The 11,910-nt window shown below is 46.3% G+C and overlaps 1 pseudogene; it reads left to right on the top strand.

Annotated features, from left to right (window-relative positions):
* Positions 1-7,981: 7,981 nt before the first annotated feature.
* LOC102389256 lies at positions 7,982-9,630 on the top strand (annotated as a pseudogene).
* Positions 9,631-11,910: the final 2,280 nt, after the last annotated feature.

Genomic DNA, 11,910 nt, shown 5'->3' with positions numbered 1-11,910 from the left:
GTAGCCTTCTATGAACCAGGAAGTCACCCATCACCTGACATCGAATCTGCTAGTGCCTTGATCTTGGACTTCCCAGCCTCTCAAACTGTTAGAAATAAGTTTCTATTGTTGTAACCTACCCTGTCTCTGGTAGGACTTCCCTGGTGGTTCAGTGGTTAAGAATCAGCCTCCCAGTGCAGGAGACATGGGTTTGATCTCTGGGTCAGCAAGGTCCCCTGGAGAAGGAAACAGCAACCCTCTCCAGTAGTCTTGCCTGGAAAATCCCGTGGACAGAGAAGCCTGGTGGGCTACAGTCCATGGGGTCACAAAAGAGTCAGACATTACTTAGCAACTAAACAACAGTCTTTGGTATTCTGATATAGCAGCTTAGACTGACTAAAACAGGGATTATGGGTGACTTTTACTTCTGGTTTATGCTTTCCTATACTTTCCAATTGTACATAAGAAAATGAGTTGCTTTCAAAATGTAAGCAGTGCCTAGAAATGGGAAGACTTCTGTCATCCTTGATGCTTAGTTGACTTGTGAGCTTTCTTTCCATGGCAACATTTATAGCTTCTGGGTTTCCTTTCACACACTGTAAGAAGGATGGACCCATTCCCTACCTGCCTTCAACATCATAAAGGCAGGCTGTGGGATGTCCATGAAAGCCTTTCATCCAGGGCACAGAATGGAAATATTCCCCCAGGATCCTACAGCCTGGTGCCAGGAGCTCTTAGTATGCCAGTTGTCCCTGCTTTGGTTGCCTTCAGAGCTAATTCTTTTCAAGGTGAACTTGCATCTCCCCTGACCCCCACTCCCCACCCCCAGCTTTGTATTTTAATGAATCTGTTTGCTTTTAGTAAGCTCTGATAGTCCGAGGCAGGCCTGGACCTGACACAGATACACGACCACAGGAGATCGGAGGGAGACTGTTCTGAGTTATGTTTCTCAAATTTTCTCCCTCACAGTGGAATACGTGCATGGATTATGCCTCCTCCTCGGTCTTAAACAACCATAATAACTTTTGACACTGCATTATTTCTCTGCATTTTTTTTTAAAGCAAAGCTAAGGTTTTATATAGCCACTTTAGAAACTTAGCTTGAAAAATTAAAGTTGAAAAATAAATTAGGATAAAACTGATGTCTCAGGAGGATGAGTTGCTTGCCCTGTGTCTTTGCGTGTCCTCAGCTCCTGCCATATTCCTGCAAGGATGCTGCTGCTGCTGCTGCTAAGTCGCTTCAGTCGTGTTCAACTCTGTGCGACCCCATAGACGGCAGCCCACCAGGCTCCCCCATCCCCGGGATTCTCCAGGCAAGAACATTGGAGTAGGTTGCCATTTCCTTCTCCAATGCATGAAAGTGAAAAGTGAAAAGTGAAAGTGAAGTCGCTCAGTCGTGTCCGACTCCTAGCGACTCCATGGACTGCAGCCTACCAGGCTCCTCCGTCCATGGGATTCTCCAGGCAAGAGTACTAGAGTGGGTTGCCATTGCCTTCTCCTCCTGCAAGGATACTGGTCCCTTAATTTGAGAAATAAGGGTTTGTAGCCACTTAATTCTATCTGTAGGGTGTGGAAAGCCTGGACAGTGTGTTTCCTTTGTGGGTGCTAGAGGGGTGAAGGCAGACCTTTCCTATCCTTCAGGGAGAAATAGCTGCAACGAAGATTCACTTAAAAATATTGGCCTGTTTTCAAGTAGCAAATCTTTGTTGCATCATTTTGCTGACAGGGTTTCTGTCTTTCCTCTGTTTTAGGAAAGACCCTTCCCAAAGTAACTGGGAGTCACGCTAGAGGCAGGAGGTGACAGAGGCCAACACGTGTCTTCTGACCTCGATCTAACTTAACTTTCTCATCTTGATGACCATGAAACTGAGGCCCAGAGAGGGGACTAGGAGGAGACAGGCACCAAAATTCATTTCCATGGGCTGAGCACAGGACTGTGTCGTCCTTTCCACACCAATCTTGGTTATTCCTCACTGTCCTATGAGTAAGGGGCCATCGTTGCTGTTTTTCAGACGGAAAAAACAGAGAGGTCACTTAACTTCCTGAAGTCACACAGCCCAACATCAAAGCTGAGATGTGCTCTCCTAGTGACCTGACTATAAAGTCACAGTCTCACCACCCACACACACTGTGGTTCTTTAGCTCTGTATGCTCACAATCTGCTGGAGGGATATCACGTGAGTTTGTAACACACACACTCACAGGAGCACTTGCATCTGGAAATGATTAACTTTTAAATTAAATTGGGAGGGAGTTCTGTTGCTCACCTGTTCATATGCTTTCTTGGATAGAAACAAAAGGAAGGACAGAAGTGGGTGAGAAGCATAGGGACCTGGAAGGATGCAGGTGTGTGGTGTCATAAAGACTGTTCTGGAACATGCTGTTGATGCATGCAGACTGAGTGGGAATTATTGTCATATTTTACTTTCCTGTATTAAAAAAAACACACATACCTGTTTTCCAATGGGAAAGTCATCTGTCATTTAGTTGTGGCAGAATACAGGTTCAGTTCAGTTCAGTCGCTCAGTCGTGTCCGACTCTTTGCGACCCCATGAATCGCAGCATGCCAGGCCTCCCAGTCCATCACCAACTCCCGGAGTTCACTCTGACTCATGTCCATCGAGTCAGTGATGCCATCCAGCCATCTCATCCTCTGTCGTCCCCTTCTCCTCTTGCCCCCAATCCCTCCCAGCATTGGAGTCTTTTCCAATGAGTCAACTCTTCGCATGAGGTGGCCAAAGTACTGGAGTTTCAGCTTTAGCATCATTCCTTCCAAAGAAATCCCAGGGCTGATCTCCTTTAGAGAATACAGGTTAAGAACTGCCATTAATCACCTTGCTTTCAAGGATTTACCTTTGGCTATTTTGACTGATTAAGCAACGACTTTAATCAGAATTCAGATTTCCCAGTTTCCAGTCCAAAACTGTGTAACATTTTCACTTTTAAGATTTGGCCTGTGAGTGTTGATTTACATGATACTTGGACTGAGGAAAAGAATTTGGTCATCTAGGAGAACCCCAAAGGCTTTACCTAAGACCAGTGAAATAAATAGTCTGCACTTTGCACACTTCTCTTCCTTTAGCTATTAATCCAGGTTGTCATTGTTTAGTTGCTTAGTCATGTCCAACTCTTTGGATCCCTCCATGGACTTACAGCCACTCCAGGATCCTCTGTCCACGGGGTCTCCCAGGCAAGGATACTGGAGTGGGTTCCATTTCCTCCTCTAGTGGATCTTCCCAACTCAGGGATAGAATCTGCATCTCCTGCATTGGCAGGTGGGTTCTTTTATCTCTGAGCCAACTGGGAAGCCCATTAATCCAGGTAGCAAATGGTTATTAAGGAGGCATTCATTCAGCATCGGTTAGATGGATGACTGGGCATGTACTGTGTACTTAGGGAGGGGGCTCTTCATCCACTCTGGGAATCTGAGTAAAGCTATAAATTCTTGTGGTGGACAAATGAACATCCTCAAAAATATTCACAGACATTTTTAAAGGGTTATTAGACCTGCCAGAGTTTGTGCATTGAGGTCATGGATAAGGCCTCAACCTTGAATCAGATGGTTTCAGCTCTCAAGTCACTCTTAACCTGAGTATTTACTGCTTAACTGTGAATTTCACAGCCCATTTCATCTCAGGATTGACAACAACAATCTGGTAATGAAGTAAATGTGCTTCTCATTACAGTTCCCATGGTATTGAGAGGAAAGCCATTCATTCTCAAGCTTTAAGAAAGAGACTTTAAGCCAGGTGCCATGGAGGGGGCAAAGATGGACCCCAGACAGTCTCTGCCCCGAGGTGTCCTTTGTCTCTGAGAAAGTATGGACAGTGGTACTGAAACAGAGCAATTGCAAGGCCTGGTGAGCGGGACAGCTGGAGAGAGGGAGGGTACCTGGTGGGCTCAGGTGAGAGGAGGGGAAGTCGAGGTCAAATCCTTGCTGTTGGTTCCTATGATGAGACTCAGAGCAGGGCTCATGCGGGGTAAGTGCTCAAATAATGCAGCTGTTAGACCTCACCCCTAGGACCCAGCATCCAATATTACTGGAAATAATTACAGAGTGATCGGGGGTGTCATGGAGCCAGGGGAACCTGGGTGGGAATCCTGACTCCACCAGTCACTGTCTGGGTGTCCTCAGGCCAGTTCCTTAATTTCTCTGAACCCCTATTTCCTATAAGATCATTTGAAAAATTAGAAATAAGATGTAATTATTTTACATAGACATGTGGCTGCCTAACAGGTTAAGGTGTGTTAGTTTTCTCCCCTTAGTAGGTCAGGGGCCAGGGTGATGTTAGTTCCTTCAACTTGTCCCCTGTCTGCCCAGCTTCCCAGGCAGCCACTCATCCCTTCCAACCCATTTCACCAGACAGCGTTGGGAAGGAGGAAGGAACAGGGCATTTGGAAACTAGAAGTTCGTTCCCAGTCTTCATTCACTAACTTGTGAATAGCTACTCAACATCCCACTCCTCAGTTTCCTCATCTTTAAAATGGGGATATGATATCTGTCTCACAGAGGGCTGTTGTGAAGATTAAATGAGAGATTACCTGTTGCAAAAAACCAAGCCACTGGGTTCTTATTGTTCAGTTGCTCACTCGTGTCTGACTTTGCAACCCTATGGACTGCACTATGCCAGGCCTCCCTGTCCATCACCAACTCCTGGGGCTTGCTCAAACTCATGCCCATTGAGTAGGTGATACCATCCAACCATCTCATCCTCTATTGTCCCCTTCTCCTCCTGCCTTCAATCTTTCCCAGAATCAGGGTCTTTTACAAGGAGTCAGTTCTTTGCATCAGGTGGCCAAAGTATTGGAGTTTCAGCTTCAGCATCAGTCCTTCCAATGAATATTCAGGACTGATCTCCTTCAGAATGGACTAGTTGGATCTCCTTGCAGTCCAAGGGATTCTCAAGAGTCTTCTCCAACCCCACAGTTCAAAAGAATCAATTCTTCGGCACTCAGCTTTCTTTATAGTCCAACTCTCACATCCATACAAGACTACTGGAAAAACCATAGCTTTGACTATATGGACCTTTGTCAGCAAAGTAATGTCTCTGCTTTTTAATATGCTGTCTAGGTTTGTCCAAGGAGCAAGCATCTTTTAACTTCACGGCTGCAGTCACAATCTGCACTGATTTTGAAATCCAAAAAATTAATGTCTGTCACTGTTTCCATCGTTTCCCTATTTATTTGCCATGAAGTGGTGGGACCAGATGCCATTATCTTAGTTTTTTGAATGTTGAGTTTTAAGCCAGCTTTTTCACTCTCTTCCTTCACCTTCATCAAGAGGCACTTGAGTTCCTCTTCACTTTCTGCCATAAAGGTGGTGTCATCTGCATATCTGAGGTTATTGATATTTCTCCCAACAATCTTGATTCCATCCTGTGCTTCAGCCAGCCTGGCATTTTGCATGATATACTCTGCATGTAAGTTAAATAAATATTGTGCTACTAAGTTGCTTAAGTCGTGTCCAACTCTGTGTGACCCCATAGACGGCAGCCCACCAGGCTCCCCGTCCCTAGGATTCTCCAGGCAAGAACACTGGAGTTGGTTGCCATTTCCTTCTCCAATGCATGAAAGTGAAAAGTGAAAGTGAAGTCGCTCAGTCGTGTCCGACTCCTAAGGACCCCATGGACTGCAGCCTACCAGGCTCCTCCATCCATGGGATTTTCCAGGTGAGAGTACTGGAGTGGGTTGCCATTGTGAGTGATCCACAAAAATGCCTGTTGACATCATGATGATTTCAGGAGGAAGTGTACAGACCAAGGCAAACTGGCCTGGCCTGTTATCTCTAAAGAGAAGATGGAAAAGAGATCAGATGGAGGCCAGAGTTAATGATCTGGTATACTCTCTCTTTCCTTGGACTCATCCAAACCAATCGTGAGGGGCCCTGAAAGGGAGAGAATGAATGTTTGCCAAGAGCTTGCTCTATGTCATGCACTGAGGGGGGTGCTTTGTGTATATGAGTTTGTTTCATCCCAAGAGGTCAGTATGCTTATTGCATTTCAGAGATGATCTACTTGAAGCTCAAGAGACCCTTTCAAGAAACCTGTAATCAAAATTCCCCTTGAGTGTGACTGAAAATGATCTTTTCAGAGGGAAGAGATGGAGAGCAGAGACAGGTCAAGTGCAAGAGGGGAGAAGATGCAATCCTGGATCTTTCTGGCATCCTCTTTACAGAGACTTAGATTTCACAGGAGATTAATAGTTTCAGAGCTAAAAAGGAGCATATGGAGATGATTAAGATTAGATGCTGTTTTGTAAGTTGAAGTTCAGAGACTACAGAGGACTTGTGCAAACTCATGGCTACAAAGTATAAGAGGCTAGACTAGAATTTAACCCTCTGGACCCTGAATCCTGCCTTGCTCCTTTGCTCCATCATTCCATACTTCTGTGTGTGCCTGTGTGTCTGACTAGGGAAGAAGAATCTGGAGAGGAAAAGCCTCTTTTGAGAGCATCACTCAAAGAGAAGCTCAGAGATCACTGAAAACATATTAGACTTTTCAGCATTGCTGAGATGATTATTGGTAACACTTGATGGGTTGTGTTTATGTCCAGGACTTGTCTTTCTGGGTTTGGGGTAAGCAGAGTCAAGTGGGCTCTGGGGCACTTGGCATTCACACAAGCTAAGAATGCTTTACTACAACTACACTTTGCTGCTTGAACATTATTAGTTGTGAAAGATGCTGTCTGGTCTCAAAGCCTGAGTTAAACTTGGGACTGATAGTCAGGTCAAGGGAGTGAAATGCAGTATAGATACAGTGAGCTATGGATGAGACACACTGATTATTCATTCAGCACGTATTTGTCAAGCACCTATATTTACTCTTGCCAAGCTCTGCCATAGACCTTTCTAATGGAGGGAGATGATCATAAATGAATAAGTAAATATTTAATAGTGATAAGGAGAAGGTGACAGGAAGTTCAGGAGATGAGGAGTTAAGAGTAGGCCTCACCGAGAAAGGGACAAAAACTTGTAGGAGTCTGGAGAAGGAGCCACATCAGTGACTTGGGAGGAGTTATTCCGTGCAGAGGGAAGAAGAAGTACAAAGTTCTAGAGACAAGAGCCGTCCTGGCAGATGGAAGACTAGCACAGAGGGGAATGTGGCTGGGTCAGTGCCTTAGGGAGAAGTTACACAGGATATGAGGTCAGAGTTGTTGGTACCAGGTGCCAGAACATTGCAGGGACTTAGGGCTCAACCAGAGTGATAGCAGCTGGGGTGGGAGAGATGGTCTGATACTGAATGCATTTTAAACTTATCATCCAATGCAATTGTTGCTCAGTTGCTCGGTCATGTCCGACTCTTTGTGATCTCATGAACTGCAGCACACCAGGCTTCCCTATCCTTCGCTATCTCTCAGAGTTTGCTCAAACTCATGTCTGTTGAGTCCATGATGCCATCCAACCATCTTATCCTCTGCCTCCTTCTTCTCCTGCTGCCTTCATCTTTCCCAGCATCAGGGTCTTTTCCAATGTCAGTTCTTCGCATCAGGTGGCCAAAGTATTGGAGCATCAGCTTTAGCATCAGTCCTTCCAATGAATATTCAGGATTGATTTCCTTAATATTACCCCAAATATTAAATATGTGATGTATGCTTTTAACATTCAAGATAAATACAGCACGACTCTGAAGCACTCATCATGAAGATGAAGTGATAAGAAACAGCTGCAATACGAGGTTGTGTAAGCCAAGCACCAAGAGGAGCAAATCACTAGGGGGAACCACTTTTGTTCTGGCCAAGGTCAGGATCAGGGACAAGGATTTACTGAACTATGTAAAAGTTCTAGCCCATGAGGAGCCCTGTTCTTAACAGAGGTATCTTAGTTAATTCACTTGGGGCCTGAAGGATGCTGCTTTACCTTCATCTACAGAAGGATGATAATAATGACGGTTCATTGTTCTCCGAGTTTTCTCTTTTCCCTTCCTTTTTCTTCATTTCTTTCTTTTTGTCTTAAAATAACACAAATTGGGAAAGGAAGTATAGGACCAGAAGAGTAATCAGTAAGACTCCTAGCAGCACCATGTGGCTGCTGCTGCAATTTGTTTGGCTCTGTTTTCTATTGTCTCTTGGTCTGAATAGCCAGCATCAGTCCAAGGTACCTGAGTATCCTGACAAACTACGCTGTGGGCTAAGGAGCTTTCAATTCACCATAAACCCTCTCAGTCAGGAGACGGAGACTCCTCCTGCACTAGTAGCATGGGGTGACCACACAGCCTGCAGAATGACTCTGGCCGTGGCACCTGGGTCAGTGAGGGCCTGGCAGCTCCCTGGTGGGGGAAGCCTCCTACAGTGGCTGCTTGTCACTGAGTGGGGCTCCTACTGCATCATGACTGTTGGAAGTGAAAGAGCAGGTGTGAGTGCATCTGGAGCAGTTATAGAGACAAAGCTGTTCAAGGGTCCTGTGAATCTCCCAGATGTCCCAAATGCTGGCCTTTGTGACTCTGTCCCAGTGTGGGACAGACTGCCATGTGCTCCTTCACCCATCACTCAAGGAGACTGCAAACAGCTAGGCTGCTGCTACAACTCTGAAGAGGTCATTTCCTGTTACTACGGAAGTACAGTGGCCTCACACTGTACCCAAGATGGCCACTTCTCTATTGCTGTGTCCCGGAACGTGACCTCGCCCCCACTGCTCTTGAATTCTGGACATTTGGCCTTCAGGAATGACAGTGAATGTAAACCTGTGATGGCAACACACACTCTTGTTCTGTTCCGGTTTCCATTTACTACCTGTGGTACTACAAAACAGATCACTGGAAAGCAGGCAGTATATGAAAATGAGCTGGCTGCAGCTCGGGATGTGAGAACTTGGAGCCGTGGTTCTATTACCCGAGACAGTACCTTCAGGCTCCACGTCAGTTGTAGCTACTCTGCAAGTAGCAGTGCTCTCCCAGTTAATGTCCAGGTTCTTACTCTCCCACCACCCCTTCCTGAGACCCAGCCTGGAAACCTCACTCTGGAACTTAAGATTGCCAAAGATAAACGCTGTCGCTCCTACTACATGGCTAGTGACTACCCAGTGGTGAAGTTACTTCAGGATCCCATCTACGTGGAAGTCTCCATCCATCAGAGAACAGACCCCAGTCTCCAGCTGCGCCTGGACCAGTGTTGGGCGACACCCAGCGCAGATGCCCTACTCCAGCCCCAGTGGCCCTCGCTGGTGAATGGGTGCCCCTACACAGGAGACAACTATCAGACAAAACTGATCCCTGTCTGGGAAGCCTCAGACCTGCCATTTCCTTCTCACTACCAGCACTTCAGCATTTCCACCTTCAGCTTTGTGGACTCGGTGGCAAAGCAGGCCCTCAAGGGACTGGTGTATCTGCACTGCAGTGTATCCGTCTGCCAGCCTGCTGGGACACCATCCTGTGTGACACCCTGTCCTGCCAGATGAAGAAGAAGCTCTGACATTCATTTTCAGAACAACACGGCTAGCATTTCTAGCAAGGGTCCCTTGATTCTACTCCAAGCCATTCAAGACTCTTGAGAAAAGCTCCACAAATACTCAAGGTCCCCTGTTGACTCTCAAGCTTTGTGGGTGGCTGGCCTATCTGGAGTCTTAATCGTTGGAGCCTTGTTTGTGTCCTACCTGGCCATTAGGAAATGGAGATGAGTTGCTCAGCCCAAATGTGTTAATAAAACCAGATTGCACTACCAAAACAAAACAAAACAAAACACAAATTTATTGTCTCACAGTTCTGGAGGCTAGAATTCCAAAAATCAGGATGTCAGTAGATGTACAGCAGAAATTAACACAGCATTGCAAATCAAGTATATTTCAAAAATTAAAAAAAAACCTACTTGTTTGATTTTGTGTTAAAAAAAAAGATGTCAGCAAGCCATGCTCCCTGTAAAACCTGTAGGAGAACCCCTTGTATTCCCTGCCCCGACACCACCCCTCTACTCCTCACATACTACCCTCCCCATCTGTCTCCTTCCTTGATTTAGGTTTGCCCCCAGCACATATCATTACCTAACATCTGATGTTCTTCTTAATCAGCTGTCTTCCCCACTATAACATCAGCTACATGAGAACAGATTTTGATCTTTTGAGTTTCGTAGTATTGTTCCAGCATCCAGAAGGCTTTATAGGATGTTGTGAAAGTATTTGTTGAATGAATGAATGATGTAGAGGATGGGGAAAGCCTATATTGTCTGGCTTGTCAATATTCACTCTCTACTTTGTAGGCTCAACCCCAGTGAGGATTTCCCAGCTTCTGAGATGCCAGGACCTCCCCTCCCCTCATCTTTCCCACCCCCAGATCTTTAGATGTCTCATCATTTCCCTTCACACTATAATTCAGCTCCTTTGAATTTGCATGCCCCACACAAGGAGGTCAGTCAAAAGGGGCCTAGAGTTCAGGAAAAGGTGAACTTTACAAAATCTTTTTTTGTTCCTTCCTGTCTGCATAAAGTGCAGAGGCCTGAACAGAAGTGCAAGGGTAGCAAGTGTGCAGTGCTGACGGCAATCCTGCCCACAGAAAGTGCTCACATGCCTGCTGGGGGAGTCTCTAGAAAAGAGGAGTCAGAGGTGTTACCTCAGCTCACAGCTCGCTCTCAGAAGTGAGGTCCCACTCCAATGTCATGTTTCAGAATCTGAACACACCCCGCTCCACCTTCCTTCAGGTTTTAAAAGTTCATCAAAGAAGGAAGACGTAGAATCTGGAGGACCTGGGATGCATGTAGATGTTGTGAATCCCTGCTCACCCATCTATCTCTCCAGGGCAAACCCTGAAGGGTGTTTATAATGTACAAGAGAGTCTAGTAGAGATGCTGACACAACACGCAGAGGGTGAGAGCTTTGTCATTTTCTCCTGCGTGCGGCACTATTGCTTAAACATGCTGAGGCAGGAAGAGGCATAATAATTTAAGATGCTGGGTTGGTTAGGGGCCTGAGCAGCAAGCCGCCTAATAGATTGGGACTGGTTTGTTCTAACTCTCTGCTCGTCTCCAACTTGCTGTGTGACCTTGAATGACATCCCTACCCTTTCTGAGCCTTAGGATGAGCCTCTGCAAAGATCATCCATTGGCAAATTACAATATCAAGTGGTTTTCAAAGGCTGGGCTCCTGCTTGGTGCCCGTACAAGGAGATGCCTGGGACATACGGACCTTTGTGTACAGTTTGCCTAAGACCTAAAGTGGAAGTGAGAAGCAGCTGCGTGTCTGGTGTGTAAAGTTCTCAGTAGAGATGTAGACAGCTTTTGCAAAAACTTCAGGCACTGATGCTTCCTGGGGGTGTTGCAGATATGAATACCCAGCTCAGTTCTCCCTTGTCAGTGGGAGGACCTGTGGACTCACGTGAGGAAGCTGGACTCTGTCCTCAACCCTCTTCTCTGTGCTCACGTCTAATCACTGTTTTTAAGCAATTCCCTGTCCTAAATTTCCTCCAAGTCACCGACTTGGCTCCATTTCCCCAGACACCGCTCTAGCCCAACCCCCCACCCCACCCCCTGGTTCCTGCAACAGCCCCCTCTCCTGCACTGTCTCTGGTTGTAGAGTAGTTAGAATGATGGTTGAAGTTAGACTATGATATTGCCCATCTCCCCGTGTTCTGTTGCGTAAGCCCTTCAAAGACTATTCACTGCTGTCCTGTCAAGTTCCAATTCTTCCCAGGACCTTCACCGCCCTCTGTGTTCATGTCTTCAGCCTCTTCTGCCCCCTGCACTTTATAAACTCAGCCACATGGAATCATTTGCCCCCTTTCCAACTCCTAGTCCTCACACGGGCCCTGCTTCTAGCTGGGACCACTATCTTTTCCAACTTCACTTGGGAAACTCCTGTCTGATCCTTAGGCCACTCTGTTTGGGAGGCACTTTTACTCTTGCCTTGAAAATCCCATGGGCGGAGGAACCTGGTAGGCTGTAGTCCAGGGGGTCGCAAAGAGTTGGACATGACTGAGCGACTTCACTTTTCACTTTCATTTCTCCACCCAG

The sequence above is a fragment of the Bubalus bubalis genome, chromosome 23 (assembly GCF_019923935.1).
Source record: "Bubalus bubalis isolate 160015118507 breed Murrah chromosome 23, NDDB_SH_1, whole genome shotgun sequence".
NCBI classification, from domain to species: Eukaryota; Metazoa; Chordata; class Mammalia; order Artiodactyla; family Bovidae; genus Bubalus; species Bubalus bubalis.
The sequence above is the reverse complement of the archived record's forward strand: the minus strand, read 5'-3'. Positions and strand labels throughout refer to the sequence as shown.